Consider the following 13,473-nt stretch of genomic DNA (forward strand, 5'->3'; position numbering starts at 1 on the left):
AATGCTGTCCCAGTGGCCTTTTCACGAAGCCCGCCAGCCCAGGGCAGCGCTGACGCTGCCCACTCCCTGCTGGAGCCCCCCCTCCGGCACGCCGTGGGGACCTGGTTTGGGATGGCTTTACGCTCCCAGCAACGCCAGGGCCACCCAGCTTTACGCAGGACCTGATGAGCGAGGGGCAGTGAGCTCTTGGTGGCCACGCCCCCTGCCCCCCTGCCCCCCGCCCCCCTGCCCCCCGGATCACAGGGGAGTCACGGCCAGCCTCCAGGACTGCTCGTGTGGCCCAGCCACTGGCAGAAAGTGTGGCTTGCGGTCAACTGCCAGGGCCTGGGGACAGGAAGGTGAGAGTCCGGGGGTGACCACCCTATCCTCTTAGGGCCCTGGGAGGCAGGGAACCAGGACCCCAGCCTCAACCCTCACCGCGCTCTGTGCAGCCTGAAAGCGCCCGGCAGCACCTCCCACCCAGCGTGCACAGGCCGTCTTCTCGGGCCAGCAGCCTCTCTGTGTCATGAGACCCTAGGCAGATACCCAGCTACTCTGACCCTCAGTCTCCTCGTCTGTGGCCTGGACGAGAGGACCTGGCTCAGGGGCTGGTGGGAGCCTTTGGGGCCTGCCTGGGTAGGAGGTGAGCTCAGGCCTGAGCACGGAATGGCCCTGGCGGGGGGTGGGGGTGGGTGGGCAGGACCTCAGCCTGGACCCAGGCCCAGGGAGGGCTGGGGCGGCACCGGGCTCAGCAGAAGCAAATTCCTTCTTCCTTCACAACTTTTTCCTCTTATTTTTTTTTCAGTTTCTTCCAAAAGCCGTCCTCCGCTGTTCGTTCCTGGAGCCCCTCCAAGACCATGGGCACCGGCTCCACTCGCGGCCACAAAGCTCCTTTGACAGCAGCGGCGGGAGCTAAACCAACAGTGGGGGTGGGGGAGGAGGGAGGGAGGAAGGGGACACGGGATGCCCCAAGCGGAGGCCTCTGGGCGTCTTCTGGGGGCAGGGCTCCACGGGGGTGGGCGTCGCGCCGGGACCCCAGGCCCTGGCTCGGCCCCGTTTCTGGTGGGGAGGACATTGGCCCCCCTCTGCCTGCCTAAGCCCAGCACCTCCGGTCTCCCCTGGTTGAAGCGCTGCTCTGAGTGGCCCGCCGGCCCCGGCTGCTCTGGGGGAGGCCTTGCGGACATCCCTGTGTCCACCAGGGTCTCCCGGGTGTGGGTGCCGGCCGGGCAGGGACTGGACCACCTGCTAGGAGGTCTGCCGCCACAGGACCCTGGGCCCGACGGGCAAAAGAGATGGCGTTGGCCTCAGACTGTCTGCGCCCTGCCACCGTCCCCATCTGTAGGCTGCGGAGGGCTGGGGTTCTGGGGCCCGCACGTGCACACGGCAGCGCTCATTAAATGTTTGCCGGAGGGGTGCTGGACACAGGACGTCGGGCACAGTTCCTCTGCTTCCTTTCTGCCCACTTGGAAACTGAGGGGCCTGGCCCCCGTGGCCCCCCAGAAGCCAACCCTGAGCGTTGGGCATCCGCAGATGCCCAGTGACGGGGAGGCCTGGCTGGACGGACAGCAGGGGGTGTCTGCCTCTGCTCCAGCGGGGCAGATGGGTGGTGGTGAGAGTCACAGGACATGGGGGGCCTGGGCTGGGCAGGGGCCGGGGCTGGAGAGCCGTGCGCTGATGATGGGAAGTGTCTGCACAGGAGAAGTGAGGGGCGGGCACAGCCGAGACCGCCTGGCTGCTGCCGCTGGACTCAGGGAGGCCGGCAGGGCGGGTGGCGGGCCAGCTGGGCTCGGGACAGGCTCCCAGGCTCCCGGGCCGCGGCCGGTGCCCGCGGCCGCCCGCTCTCTGAGCCCTCGCAGCGTGGTCGGAGGAGCCTTGCTTGGCTACAGACACAAGCGTCGCCCATGGGGCCCTGCAGGGGCAGCAGCCGGGCGGGGAGCGGGCCCAGAACGAGGCACAATCCACCCTTTGTTCCCGCGGCCGCCTGGAGCCTTCGGGCCAAGAGGAAATGAGGGGAGCGCCAGCCAGCAGCCCTCGCCGCCAGGGCCCCGCGGACGCCAGGGACGGGCCCAGCAGAGGAGCTGGAGGTCCCAGTGGCCTGGACCTGGAGGCCCACACCGCTCTGCACCCTGCACGCCCACCTCAGGAAGGCCTGGCCGCGGCCCCACCCCTGCACCCCGAATGCTTGGCCACTGCAGAGGGCCGTGGCCGGAGCACAGGCCCCAGGCAGCCACTGCTCCAGGCTGCGGCCGGCCCCCGTCCGTGGCCTCCCTCCACCCTCCCTCCTCTCTCCTCTCCTGGCCGCTGACAAGCGCCCGTGTCTTCCCTGGCCGAGGGTGGATGGGAGGAGGCGGGGTCTGTCCAGCTGGGGGGCTGGCCCACACCCCACCCTGCACTTCGCCGCTCCCTGGAGCCTCCTGGACGTGACCGAAGGGTCTGTGGCCCATTCTTGAAGCAGCCAAGCTTCTCGCTTCCCCCTGGGGGTCGTGCTCTGGGCCTGGAGCATCGTCCAGGCAGCCTGGGCCCCGGTGGGAGCGCGTGCACACTTGTGTGTATGTGCACACGTGCAAGTGTGCGTATGGGTGTGAGGGGCTTGGGACCCCTTCCGTCCCCTCCCTCAAACGTGTCTTCACTCCATGCACCCTTCCTAGAGGGGCCTGGGGCAGGAGGTGTGAGGCCAGAGGACCCTGGGAGCCTTGTTTGTGAGACTGCCTGGTGGGGTCTCCCTTGGCGTCTCCAGGGCAGGCCAGCCCCAGTGGGGCTCAGCGGGCTGGGGGCCCAGGCTGCCTGATGTCTCCATCTCGGATGCATTTCAGCCTCTCCTTAGCCTGTGTGGAGGCTGAAAGGTGACCCCTGAGGCCCCTTTGTTGCTCCGAGATCAGTATCTCCCCTGGGAAGGGCTGACTCTGCCCGGTGGGGCACCCGGCGGAGCCCAGCTTTGATGCTCACAGGCAGAGATCCCACCAGTCCAGACACCAGAGCAGGTGCCGGCCTCGGGTCCCACCAGAGGCACAGCAGCTTCCAGGTCGCCTGGCAGGAACACCTGTGGTGATCCCGCAACGCGGCTCAGGTCCGGGTGCTGGACCCTCTGAGACGGCCTGGGGCCTGAAGCCCACCCGGAGTGGGAAGGCTGTGGGCGCACGGGGTGTCACCACATCCCTGAGGCCGCGGCTCAGCCAGGGGGCCAGGATGGGGGCCCAGGGAGGGCAGGGGGCGGCGGGCAGCCGACAGCTTCCTCCACCCGACGCCAGACCCGAGGCCACTCCTGGGGGCCCAGGTTCAGCCCCCAGCAGGTGGGACTTAGGGTGAGGGGCCTGCCACGGGCTGGGGTCCTCAGGGCAAGGAGAGGGGCTCTGAGGCCTGGGAACCCGGCCGCCCTGCCCTGCGAGGGGCCGGGGCTCCGTGCCGGGGGAGGCGCGTGTGCACACACGTGCGTGTGTGTGACAACCACGCCAGCCGTCGCTCACCGGGGGCTGCACAGTCCCACACAGACAACGAGAGCTGGGCCCTTGCTGGGCGTGGGATGTGTGTGTGTGTGTGTGTGACCCCACACAGACAACGAGAGCTGGGCCCTTGCTGGGCGTGGGGTGGGGAGCGGGCGCTGTGGTGTTTGAGCCCCGCCGGCCCTGGCGGGGGCGCCACCCTTCCCGGCACCTCAGCCTGCGGCCCTGTGACTTTGTGGGAGACTCTGATGCTCGAGGCACTCCCGCCCCCGCCCCCACCCCCAGCCTGGGCCGCAGCGAACACCTGGACCGTCCCTCGGCTGCGCAGGCCCCCTCTGCTTCCCTCCTGAGGCGGAGGGGAGGCTGGGCTCTGCGAAGGGTGGCCGGAACTGTGGCTCCTGTCCCTGGCAGGGCTGGCTTCCCGTGGCCTTCCAGCCCCAGCGTGGCCCCCGGCCTGCCCTGTGCCCCTGGCCACCAGCGCTTGCCCGGGAGGGGGCTGCAGCGGTGCGGTCCTGGGCTGCCCCTCCCGTCCACCAGGGCCTCCCCAAGCGATGTCCCCTCCCGCTGTCTGGCCAGGGCTACCGCACACTCAGGACAAAGGAGCGTGTCCCCCGTTCTAGGGGAGTGGCCGCCCACGCCGGCTGGTCCCACGACCTCCTGGTCTCCCTGGAGCCCTCAAGGCAGGGGGGCAGCAGGTTTTCCTCTGGCCCCCCAGGTGTGCCGGCCTGTGGCTCCAGGCCCCTGACACCACCCAACCCACCCTCGGCCCTCTGGGCCTGGAGGGGGCCCTCAGCTCCGGCAGGGAGCCTGGGTCATGCGTATCCCCCAGTGCCCACCTCCTGTGGCCCTTCCCCCGCTAGGGGCTGAGAGCGGTGTGTTGTCCCTCTGGGGAAGAGGCGGCCGTGGCGGGGACCCATCTGCCTGCCGGCTCCTGTCGGCTCCAGGGACCCGCAGGCAGCCCCCAGGTGTGTCCAGCCCGTGGGGGGGGTCTATCCTCTAGGGCACGTCTGTGTCAAGGACCTGGGGCTCAGTGTCCGAAGCAGTGGGGAGCAGAGGCCCCTGTGGGGTGGGGGAGAGTGGTCTGGGGCTCCCACCCGTTTCTTTAGGGCCCAGGTCCTGGAGTGAGTGGTGGGTGAGGGCAGCCCCGCTGGGCTCAGGGGCTCAAGGCTGGGGCTGGGGACCTCCTCTGTCTGCCCGACGCCGGCGCCTGGAACGGTTGGAGGCTTCACTCCGTGAACAGCCTCGAAGCACCCCTGGGTGCCGCCCTCTGGGCCACGAAGCCATAAGCACCGTCCCGCGTTTCCCTGGCTTAAGCCAATGCGAGTGGGGACAGCCGCTCCCCCAAGGAGGACAGGTGCGCGCAGGGGGGCCCAGCCCGGGGGTCCCTGGGGAGGGTGAGCGAGAGCCACAGCCCGGCGGTCCAGGGAGTCGCGCTTGAGGGCGCTGGGCTCCGGGGCTTGGCTGTCGGGAGCCAAGTGCTGTGCTGTCTCTCGCGCCCCGGCCGGCCGGCTGAGGGCGGTCCGGTGCCACCTGGGGTCTGAGCAGAGCGGAGGCTGCAGGGCGCGGCGATCGCCGCAGGGTCTTCCTCCCGGCCCTCGTGTCGGCCAGGCCGGGTGGGCAGCCCTGCCCTCACTCCAGGGTCGGGCCGGTGTGTGCAGGGGGCTCCCGGCGGGTCGGGGCAGGGCAGGCACTGCCGTGGGACCACCCCGGCCGGGGGGCGGCTGGCCTGGCGTGGCCCCGAGTGGGGTGTCGGCCTCACGCGCCGAGGGGGTTAGTGGGAAGCTTCTGGGCTCACGCTACAGTTTCCACTGGAAAAACAGCCCCATCTTGAACGCTGGCTCTGAGCTTTTAAATAATTGCAAATATATCCAGTTTCCTGACCGGCGCTCGCTCGGTGATGGCTGAGACCCAGGACAGCTGACAGAGGGCCAGGCGGCAGGCTGACCCGCAGTTCTGGGGGGACACCTCCGTCGGCCTGGCCGAGGGGCACCTGGGGTGCGGGCCCAGGTCCGGGGAGGTGGGGGGGCTGGGGCCGCTGTGGCCAGAGTAGGAGGGAGACGTCAGGAAGGGCTTCTCTGTCCCGTGGGGTCATCCACCGCCCAGGGCTTCGTGGGCTGCACCCAGCCCCAAGGTCAGGGAGGCCGAGCCCTGGGAGCTGCCGTCTCGGTCCCGTGTGTGCTCGGACGTCCCAGGCTGGACATGAGGACCGGGTGCAAAGCCGGGCTCCCAGGGTCTCGGGGTGCAGGGCGGTGGGTTTGCTCTGGGGCTCAGCGAGCTGTCACCTGTCACCTGGTGTTGCCGACACGGTGTGAGCAGAGGGGGCCGGGCTGGGTGTGCACGCACGTGTCCGTGCCTCCGTAAGTGTGCACACGGTGTGCATCTGGGCGTGTCCCCAGCCTCCTCTGCACTCAGGGGTCAGGGCAGGGCTCCAGCCACCAGTGCCCCGGCACAACAGGGCGAACAGGTCTCCAGGGAGGGTGCAGAGGTCCCGGGCTTCCTCTGTCTGCTGCCCTGGTCCCTATGTGTCATCCATGCCAGACACCCCCGCCAGGGGTGAGGGGTGCCCAGCGGCCCAGTGCAGGCCTCTTTGTTCTGGAAAGCAGCAGACATCCTTGGTGCAGTGCGGCTGCCCATCCAGAAGTGCCCATGGGGACCCCTGCGTCCACCGGCCACATTTCCAGGTTCACAGAAGGCTCTTTCTGATGCCAAAAACCTCTGGAAATGCTTCCAAGGGCTGGACTCAAGCTTTTCACACTTGGAAGTGGGGCTGACTCGTGTAGGATGGGAGGCTGGCAGCTCCAACCTGTGCGCCCGATGACGGCACTGCCCGAAGGGTGCTCCCAGCTTGGCGGTGCGGACAGCAAGCCGGGGGCCTGGGCAGAAGGTCTAGACGCCCAGTGGAAGCTCCTCTGGGCAGGAGCTGGAGGTGGTTCCAGGAAGGACAGCCAGCCGAGGCCGCCCTTCAGCCCTGGGGGAGCCAAGTGTTCCTGTGGGGGACTCTAGAAGCCTCGGTGACCCCAGCTCCTCCCCGGGGTGGGGGACCAGCAGAGGGGCCGGAGGGGGCCCCCAGCACCAGGCCACAAGGCAGGAAACCACGACGCCCTCCGGGTTTACGCGGAAGCTGCCGATTCCAGCTCCACGGAAAAGAAAACAAACTCCGCTCCCAGGATGCCCCCCGGCTCAGCCGCCACGCTCCCGAATCAGCCCACCGGGGCCTCGGTGGGAAAAGCCCTGAGGCAGACTGTCTTTCTGCCAAATTCTGGGGGAAGATGCAGAAAACGCAGAAAACCAGCAGCAATAAAAGTAAGAAGATGCCTGGAGGAGTCAGCTCGGGGGGAAGGGCTGGAAGGGCCCGGTGCCGACCACCTGCCTGGGGGCCTCGCTGGGGTCCTGCTCACACCCGCCAGGCTCACTCCCTGCTGGCCTGAGACCGGAGTCAGGACCAAGCCACCTGGGGCCAGAAACAGCCGCTGCCGACCCAGACCGAGGCCTCAGGACGCTGTGCGGACGCCCCCCGCAGGGGCTGAGCAGGGGTCCCCGCCCACATCCCCACAGATGCGTGCGCACCTGTGCGTCCATCCCGCCCCTCAGTGTGCCCAGCTCTGGTGCCACCTCAGGCCAGGCTGGAGGCCCCTGCTCGGGTCCTGCGCCTCGTGGGCCTGGGGGACAGTGTCGTGGGTGCCCGGAGACGGGAGGGGTTAGCCACAGGCGGCAGAGTTGGCTGGGGAAGGTGCCAGCTGGACTCCTGGACACAGCGACCCAGGCTGGCCCACTCACATGTGGCACCTGTGGCTGGAGTGTGTCCCGAGGGCCACGCCCGGAGGCCCACGCCGCTCTGGACATGGGGGTGAAGGGCGCCTCACCCAGAGCAGGGTCCTGCCCTGCTCAGCACAGGCAGCGCTGTGCCCCCTGCCGAGCCCGCACCCTCAGTCCTGTTCCGACTCCTGCGCTCTCCACCCTCCCAGTCAGCCCCACCCTCTGCGGGGGCTCGGGGCACGCCAGCGACGCTGCCCTGGTTGGCGACACAGATTCAGCTCACCGTGTCACCAGCCGTCCCTCCACGGGAGCAGGGCGGGGGCGGGGAGGCCAGTGGGGCAGCTCCAGCCTCTGGGCCTGGGCCCCTCTGCTTGGCGTCCCCTTGAGCTCCTGGCCGCCTGGACCGAGTCCCGCCCTGCCACGGGGGTCCGCACGCAGCCCGGAGCTGCCCAGTCTGGCCTGCAGACGGTGCTGTGTGCCGTGGATTCAGGAAGAAAACACGTTTCCTGCAAACGGGCTATGACCTGAGTCATGGAATTCCTCCCGCTCCTCCTGTGCTTCTGCAGCGCCAAACTTCCCTTCCTCCGAGGCTCTGAGGGTCCAAGCACCCACTCCCACGCTGGAGCCTCTCCTGGGGGCCAGGCCGCTGCCTGGAGCTTCCAGGTGCCGGGCGCCATCCTCACGTCAGCGGGAGCGGGCGAGGTCTCAGTGGGCTGCCCGAGCCCCACCTGGCGCCGCCGCGCCCAAGTCTGCAGCGCCCTCCCCCGGCCCCCCCCCCGGGCACTGCCGGGTGCTGACTGCCGGGGCAGGCGGTCAAGGGGAACAGGCAGGGCACCCATGTCTCCAGGGCGCAGAGCTGTCCGCCTGCTGCCAGAGGGCAGTGGTCCGGTCCCCACGTGGGCAAGGCCCTGCCCGCTGTGGGCCCACACATCTGTGGAGCCCAAGGGGGGGCCCCGAGACCACCGCCATGATGGGCCTCCCCCTTCCCTGCCCTGGACGGCGCCCGAGCCGCCGACTTGAGTCCTGCACTGCGAGCCCCGAGCGCACCCGCCAAACAGACGACAGCGTCACTGTGTTCCCTGCTCCTCGGGTCAGGCAGGCCCTTCCGAGAGCAACTTTCCAAAAGGAGAGGATGGTGATTGAAATACACGGCACTCAGAAAGACGGGGAACGATTTCTCTGCAGCCCGAGCCCCGCCTCGTGCGCAGCCTCACGGGGACTCGTGCTGCCTCTGGACTCCGCCAGCCTGTCCAGTGCCTTCCACTCCCCCGTGCCCGCCTGGAGCGGGCCGGACCTGCAGCCGCCCTCCGTGCCGGGCTCCTGCGAGGCGGCTGTGCATGCCTGTCCTGAGGCTCAGCCCCCACCCGGTGCCGATATCCTGGGCCGTGGACACAGCCAGTCCTGTGTCCGTGAGTCCAGCAGGCAGTGCAGTGACCACTAGCGACACATGGGCCCTGCAGCTCCCCACAGGGGTGGCGTCACCTGATTCCCATTGCTGTGGACAGTGCTCACGCGCTGGGGCAGCTCCTGTGGGACACTGGTGCTGTGGGCAAAGGGCCTCGCTTCTAGAAGACGCGCGAGCTGCACGTCCTCTGGCCTCTGGGCCCACGTAGCCCCCAGCCTGGCCCTTGACCGCAGGTGGGGAAGGCACTGGGCTGGGGGTGCGTTTCCCCTGGCAGCAGTGTGTGCTGTGTAAGAACAGATTTTCTTTTTTAAAAAAAATTTATTTATTTTTGGCTGCTTTGTGTCTTCCTTGCTGCGCGCGGGCTTTCTCTAGTTGCGGCAATGGGGGCTACTCTTAAGGCGCGCGGGCTTCTCACTGCGGTGGCTTCTCCTGTTGCGGAGCACAGGCTCAAGGCACGTGGACTTCAGTAGTTGTGGCATGTGGGCTCAGTATTGGTGGCATGCAGGCTCAGTAGTAGTGGTAGTAGTGCCACGGAGGTGCGGACCTGGGGCCTTGGTGGCCGAGCAGCTGAGGTCTCCCAGGGCCTCTCCAAACCAGGCAGGGACCCACCCCAGCCCTTGTCCGGGATTCGATCACTCACCTGGCCAGCAGCCTTTTGTCCCACTTACGATGGTGGCACTGGAAGGAGGCATGTGACCTGACTTCAAAAGCACAGGCTCGGAGCTAGCGTTCCACATTGGTGCAAGTTACATGGAATGTTTTAAACTGTGAAGATGGTGTTTCTGCGTGTGAGCATCTTGAATTTCAGTGTGCCTTAAGGTTTTTTTTTTATCGTGGTAAACTCCACATATCACACAATTTACCAATTTAAAGTGTAGAGTTCCGAGGCATCCAGCACATACACACCGTGCAGCTGTCTCCTCACCAGCTCTAGGACGTTTTCGTCACCCCAAGTACAAACCTATCCAACTAGCAGTTCTGCCCCAGGCCCTGAGACCTTCAAACTTAACTGGCGTGTCCGCACAGCATGCAGCGTGCCAGCTTCAAGGTTGTCGCGGATGAAAATGTGCGTGCGCTCGGTGTTTTATTCAGCATCCTCTGGCTTCTGATTCTGAAATGCCGCTTTCTGTGCCCCTGCGCATCTTCTGTGTCCAGGTTTGGTGACACATACTGTTTGAGGCAGGTGCAGTGCCCCTGGCGCCCACCCCCATGGCCTGTGTGCCGTTAACACAGTGTTATTCTCATTTTAAAATCCCCCTGACATCAGCTTTGGAGGGTGAGTCCTGTGGATACGTTTGGCCCTCATTCGAGGATTTCAGTGGCTGCACGACGGCTGCAAAGCCTCCCACCTCGGAGCTACCCTGCAGCGACGCCTGGGCCGGCTCTGCCCGGCCTCCTCCTTCCGAGGCCCCGAGAGCTGGCTGAGCCCGGGGCCCCGCCCCATCTCCTGGCCGGCCCCCAGTCTCCCTCAGGACACTCAGACTTTCCACTTCTTACCGGGGGTTGTGGGGGGCAGGGCCTCCTGAAGTCGGAGGGCGGGGGAAGGAGGCTGCTGCGGTCCTCATCCCTGAGCTACTGGTGACCGTCCCTGGAGAATGCTCGGGGTGCAGGGGTCAGCGTGAGCCTGCGTTTGGAAACTTCTGTCGCAGTCGGTCAGGAGATTGTACATCTGTTGGATCTCATAAGAAGGAAATAGGCTTGTGCTTTTGAAATTTCATCTTCCGGTCATTTAAAATTTTTTAAAATTTCATCTTCTAGCGATTCTTTTCTTTGCCTTATTTACCCAAGTATGGCCCTGTGACAGGCTGGCAGTTTCAGAGCAAAAGCCCTTCCGCGTGGGGAGCACGGGGCACCCGTGTCCCGTCTCACGGCACCGGGCGCCTCCCCCCGCAGCTCCTGAGGCTCTTCCCGCCCAGCTGCCAGACCTGGGCAGGGGCTTGGCGACGCTCGCCTTCCTGAAGCCCGTGCGTGTCTGCACAGGGGCGTCGGGACCCCCACCGCAGAGGACTCCACTGCGCCGTGCTCGCGTCCCTGAAGTCCAAGGAGGCCGAGGGAGCCGTGCTGAATGTGGAGGTGCGTCCGCACGGTGCTGGTCGCCAGCAGGGGCGCCGACCCTCGGTGCCTGGAAGCACAGGCGAGTGGGTCTCTGTCCGGACGCCTGCAACCGGCCACGAGAAAACGTCAGACGAAGCCAGAAGGAGAACCACTCTGCTTGAAGAACAGCCCTGGGCGTGCGTGTGCAGAGTACGTGTGCAGCCGAGTGCTGAGGGAGATGGACAGCTGCCCACGACGGTGAGTCTGGGGAGAGGGTGGCCTGCCCTTGGCATCCATGTTACCTGGTAACTTTTCTGTGTGAGATTCCTTCCAAGTGGGAAGTTCGGATGAAGGCTCGACCGTGGGGCCTGAGCAGACTCGGGGGTGAACGGCCAGTGTCCAGGCGGGCGGAGTCCAGAGCGCTCGCCTGCGTGCCGGCTGCATCCCTGTTACAGGGTGATGTGTGGTTTCCATGACTCGGGGCTGGTGGACGTCCCTCCCGGGGCCTCTCCCGGTTGCTGGGCACTGAATCACACAGATGGCGGGTGGGGCCCCGAGTCTGAAGCCTGGTGGGTCACCCGGCCGAGGGTGGCGTCAGGCTGCTCCCGCCGAGGACTGTGGACGTTCCGGCCACAGGACCTGACCCGCTGGGTGCCTTCCTTTACGGCCAGACCCCCAGGGGTCTGGAGTCCCCAGGAGGCGCAAACAGGGAGTACGGGATGCCCGGCCTCGTCTCGTCACGCGCATCCTGGCTACGCCGGCTCCCTGAGCTCCACGCAGGGGGCCTGGATTTACCACCGAAGAATTCTAGGAATTTCCTCTTAGTCTGAAAAGAAAACTCCTTCAAAACCTCCTTCGTGTCCCACCGAGGGGCGCGTAGGGGCCTCGGTGCTCTCCATGCGTGCGGCCGTGTGCCTGTGTCTGGGGGTGGGGGCTCTGCTCCCAGGCGCCCCACCCCAGCTCCCGCTCCCCTGGGGCCAGGCCCGACCGGGGAGGGCCCTGGTGGTGGATGGACGCTCCCTGGGAGGGCCGACCCCGGGGCAGCAGGGGGCTTCTCTCCAGAGCTCAAGCGCCTCCTGGGGCTTCCTGTCTGTCTGGAGGCCTTTCTGGATTAGTCTATAAAACTCGTTGTGGGCTGGCAGGTGGAAGCCACGGAGGGCTGGCCCGTGTGCCGGGAAACAGTGTGCTGCTCGGAACCCTTTCTTTCACCTTTGAAAAACACATCCAGCGCCTGCAAATTAATACGTAACTCGACACTATTTGTCCACGGACATTTTGTGGCTGAAAATGAACTTTCTGCCAGCTGGCCTCAGCTTTGTCTCTTAGAGACGGCGATGTCCAGACTGAGAGGGTCTGGCTCCTGCACAGCCCGAGGCACTGGCCTCTCCTCCCACGAAGGGCCCAAAACGCCCGAGGACAGCGGCGAGGGAAGGGCGGCAGCTGGGAATACCCGTCTGGGCGCTGACGGCCCGCGACGCCCGCAGGAAGTGAAAACATCTTTATCCAAGGAGAAGAGGGGCAGGAGTGCCTCCTCCAGGTGGTAAAGATGGAAGCCCGAACCTAAGACTAGCTCTGTCCAGGGGAGTGGGGAGCAGGCGGGGGTCAGACAGACGCTGGCCTCTTGGAAGATTTCTCTTAGGGTAGGTCTGACTTCAGAAGCACAGAAATACACGATGCAGTTATAAACAGATCAGATTGAAGCACCCCCTAAAAACAGGGGGTCCGAGGAGACAAGCGTGCCTCTCCGCGTGTCCCCGGGGGTCCCCGTGGGGCGCCGTGTGTCTGCCCCACGTGGCCTCTCCAGCTTCGTGCGGGGGCCGTTCTGCCAAGCCGGCCAGCGTCTCCGCTGCAGGAGCGACCACCAGGTGCCCGCGGCCTGCGGCACATCCTCACCTGCCCCTCGCCTCGCCCTCTGACTCACCCCGCGCAGCCCTCACCGCGTCCCACCTCACCCGCCGGCCTCGTGGGCCTCCTCTGGGCCCACGTCTCCTGTTCGGGAGGGGGCCCTAGTGGGGGGGCCCAGTCCAGCTCCCCCAGCCCAGTCCCCCGTCAGAACTCCGGGACCCTCCGCATCCCCCAAATGCTCCCGCCCCGCAGCTTTCCTGGGTCACGGGCTCGAGGATGCTCACGAATTGCTGGGGCCTCAGCCCCGCGCCCCTGCCCGTGGGGCCTCCACGTCCCTCTCCGGCCTCGTCCCCGTCGCAGGTGCTGAGGGCAGTGTGGCTGTGGTGCTGACCGTCACGCTGTGGAAGCCACACGGCTGTAGAGAGCGGGACAGCAGGCGCAAAGGCCGCCACGGAAGCCACGGGAGGAGCTCACGGCCCAGCCGGCCCCAGGGGCCCGTAGTGGGATCCCATTTTTCATTTAAACCACAACCAACGACCCCACCCACTGAGCCAGGTTCTGAGAGATGGGACGCTCTGGAAGAGGCTGTGCTGCCTGGGCAGGGCAGCCTGTGGGGTCCGCCTGATGGGACCCGCTTCCGCTCCCTCCGTCCTGGGGCTGAATGAATAGGTATCACCTTGTAATTAAAAGAAGATGAGAAACAAGATAAAACCACATGGTAGATACACCGTCAAGTCTTTAGTCAGCGCCCGCTGAGTGCGCCGTACCTAAATGGATCACGCATAGGATGCAAGTAACAGCAACGGCACCTCTGAATAGAACACGCTATAGAAAGGAAAACAGGTGCTACCCTCCGCCCCCGAGCTTGCGGTCAGGCCCGTGATTTCGCACCCGCACTCTGCACAGGGCTCTTGGTACCGAGACCGAACCGGGCTGTGCGGGCGCCTTGCTGCCGCCGACGCTGCGGCGCTCTCTCGGCTGTGGCGCGCTCTGCCCACCCCTCGCCTCGGGGGC

The sequence above is a fragment of the Pseudorca crassidens genome, chromosome 4 (genome assembly GCF_039906515.1).
Source record: "Pseudorca crassidens isolate mPseCra1 chromosome 4, mPseCra1.hap1, whole genome shotgun sequence".
Lineage (NCBI taxonomy): Eukaryota > Metazoa > Chordata > Mammalia > Artiodactyla > Delphinidae > Pseudorca > Pseudorca crassidens.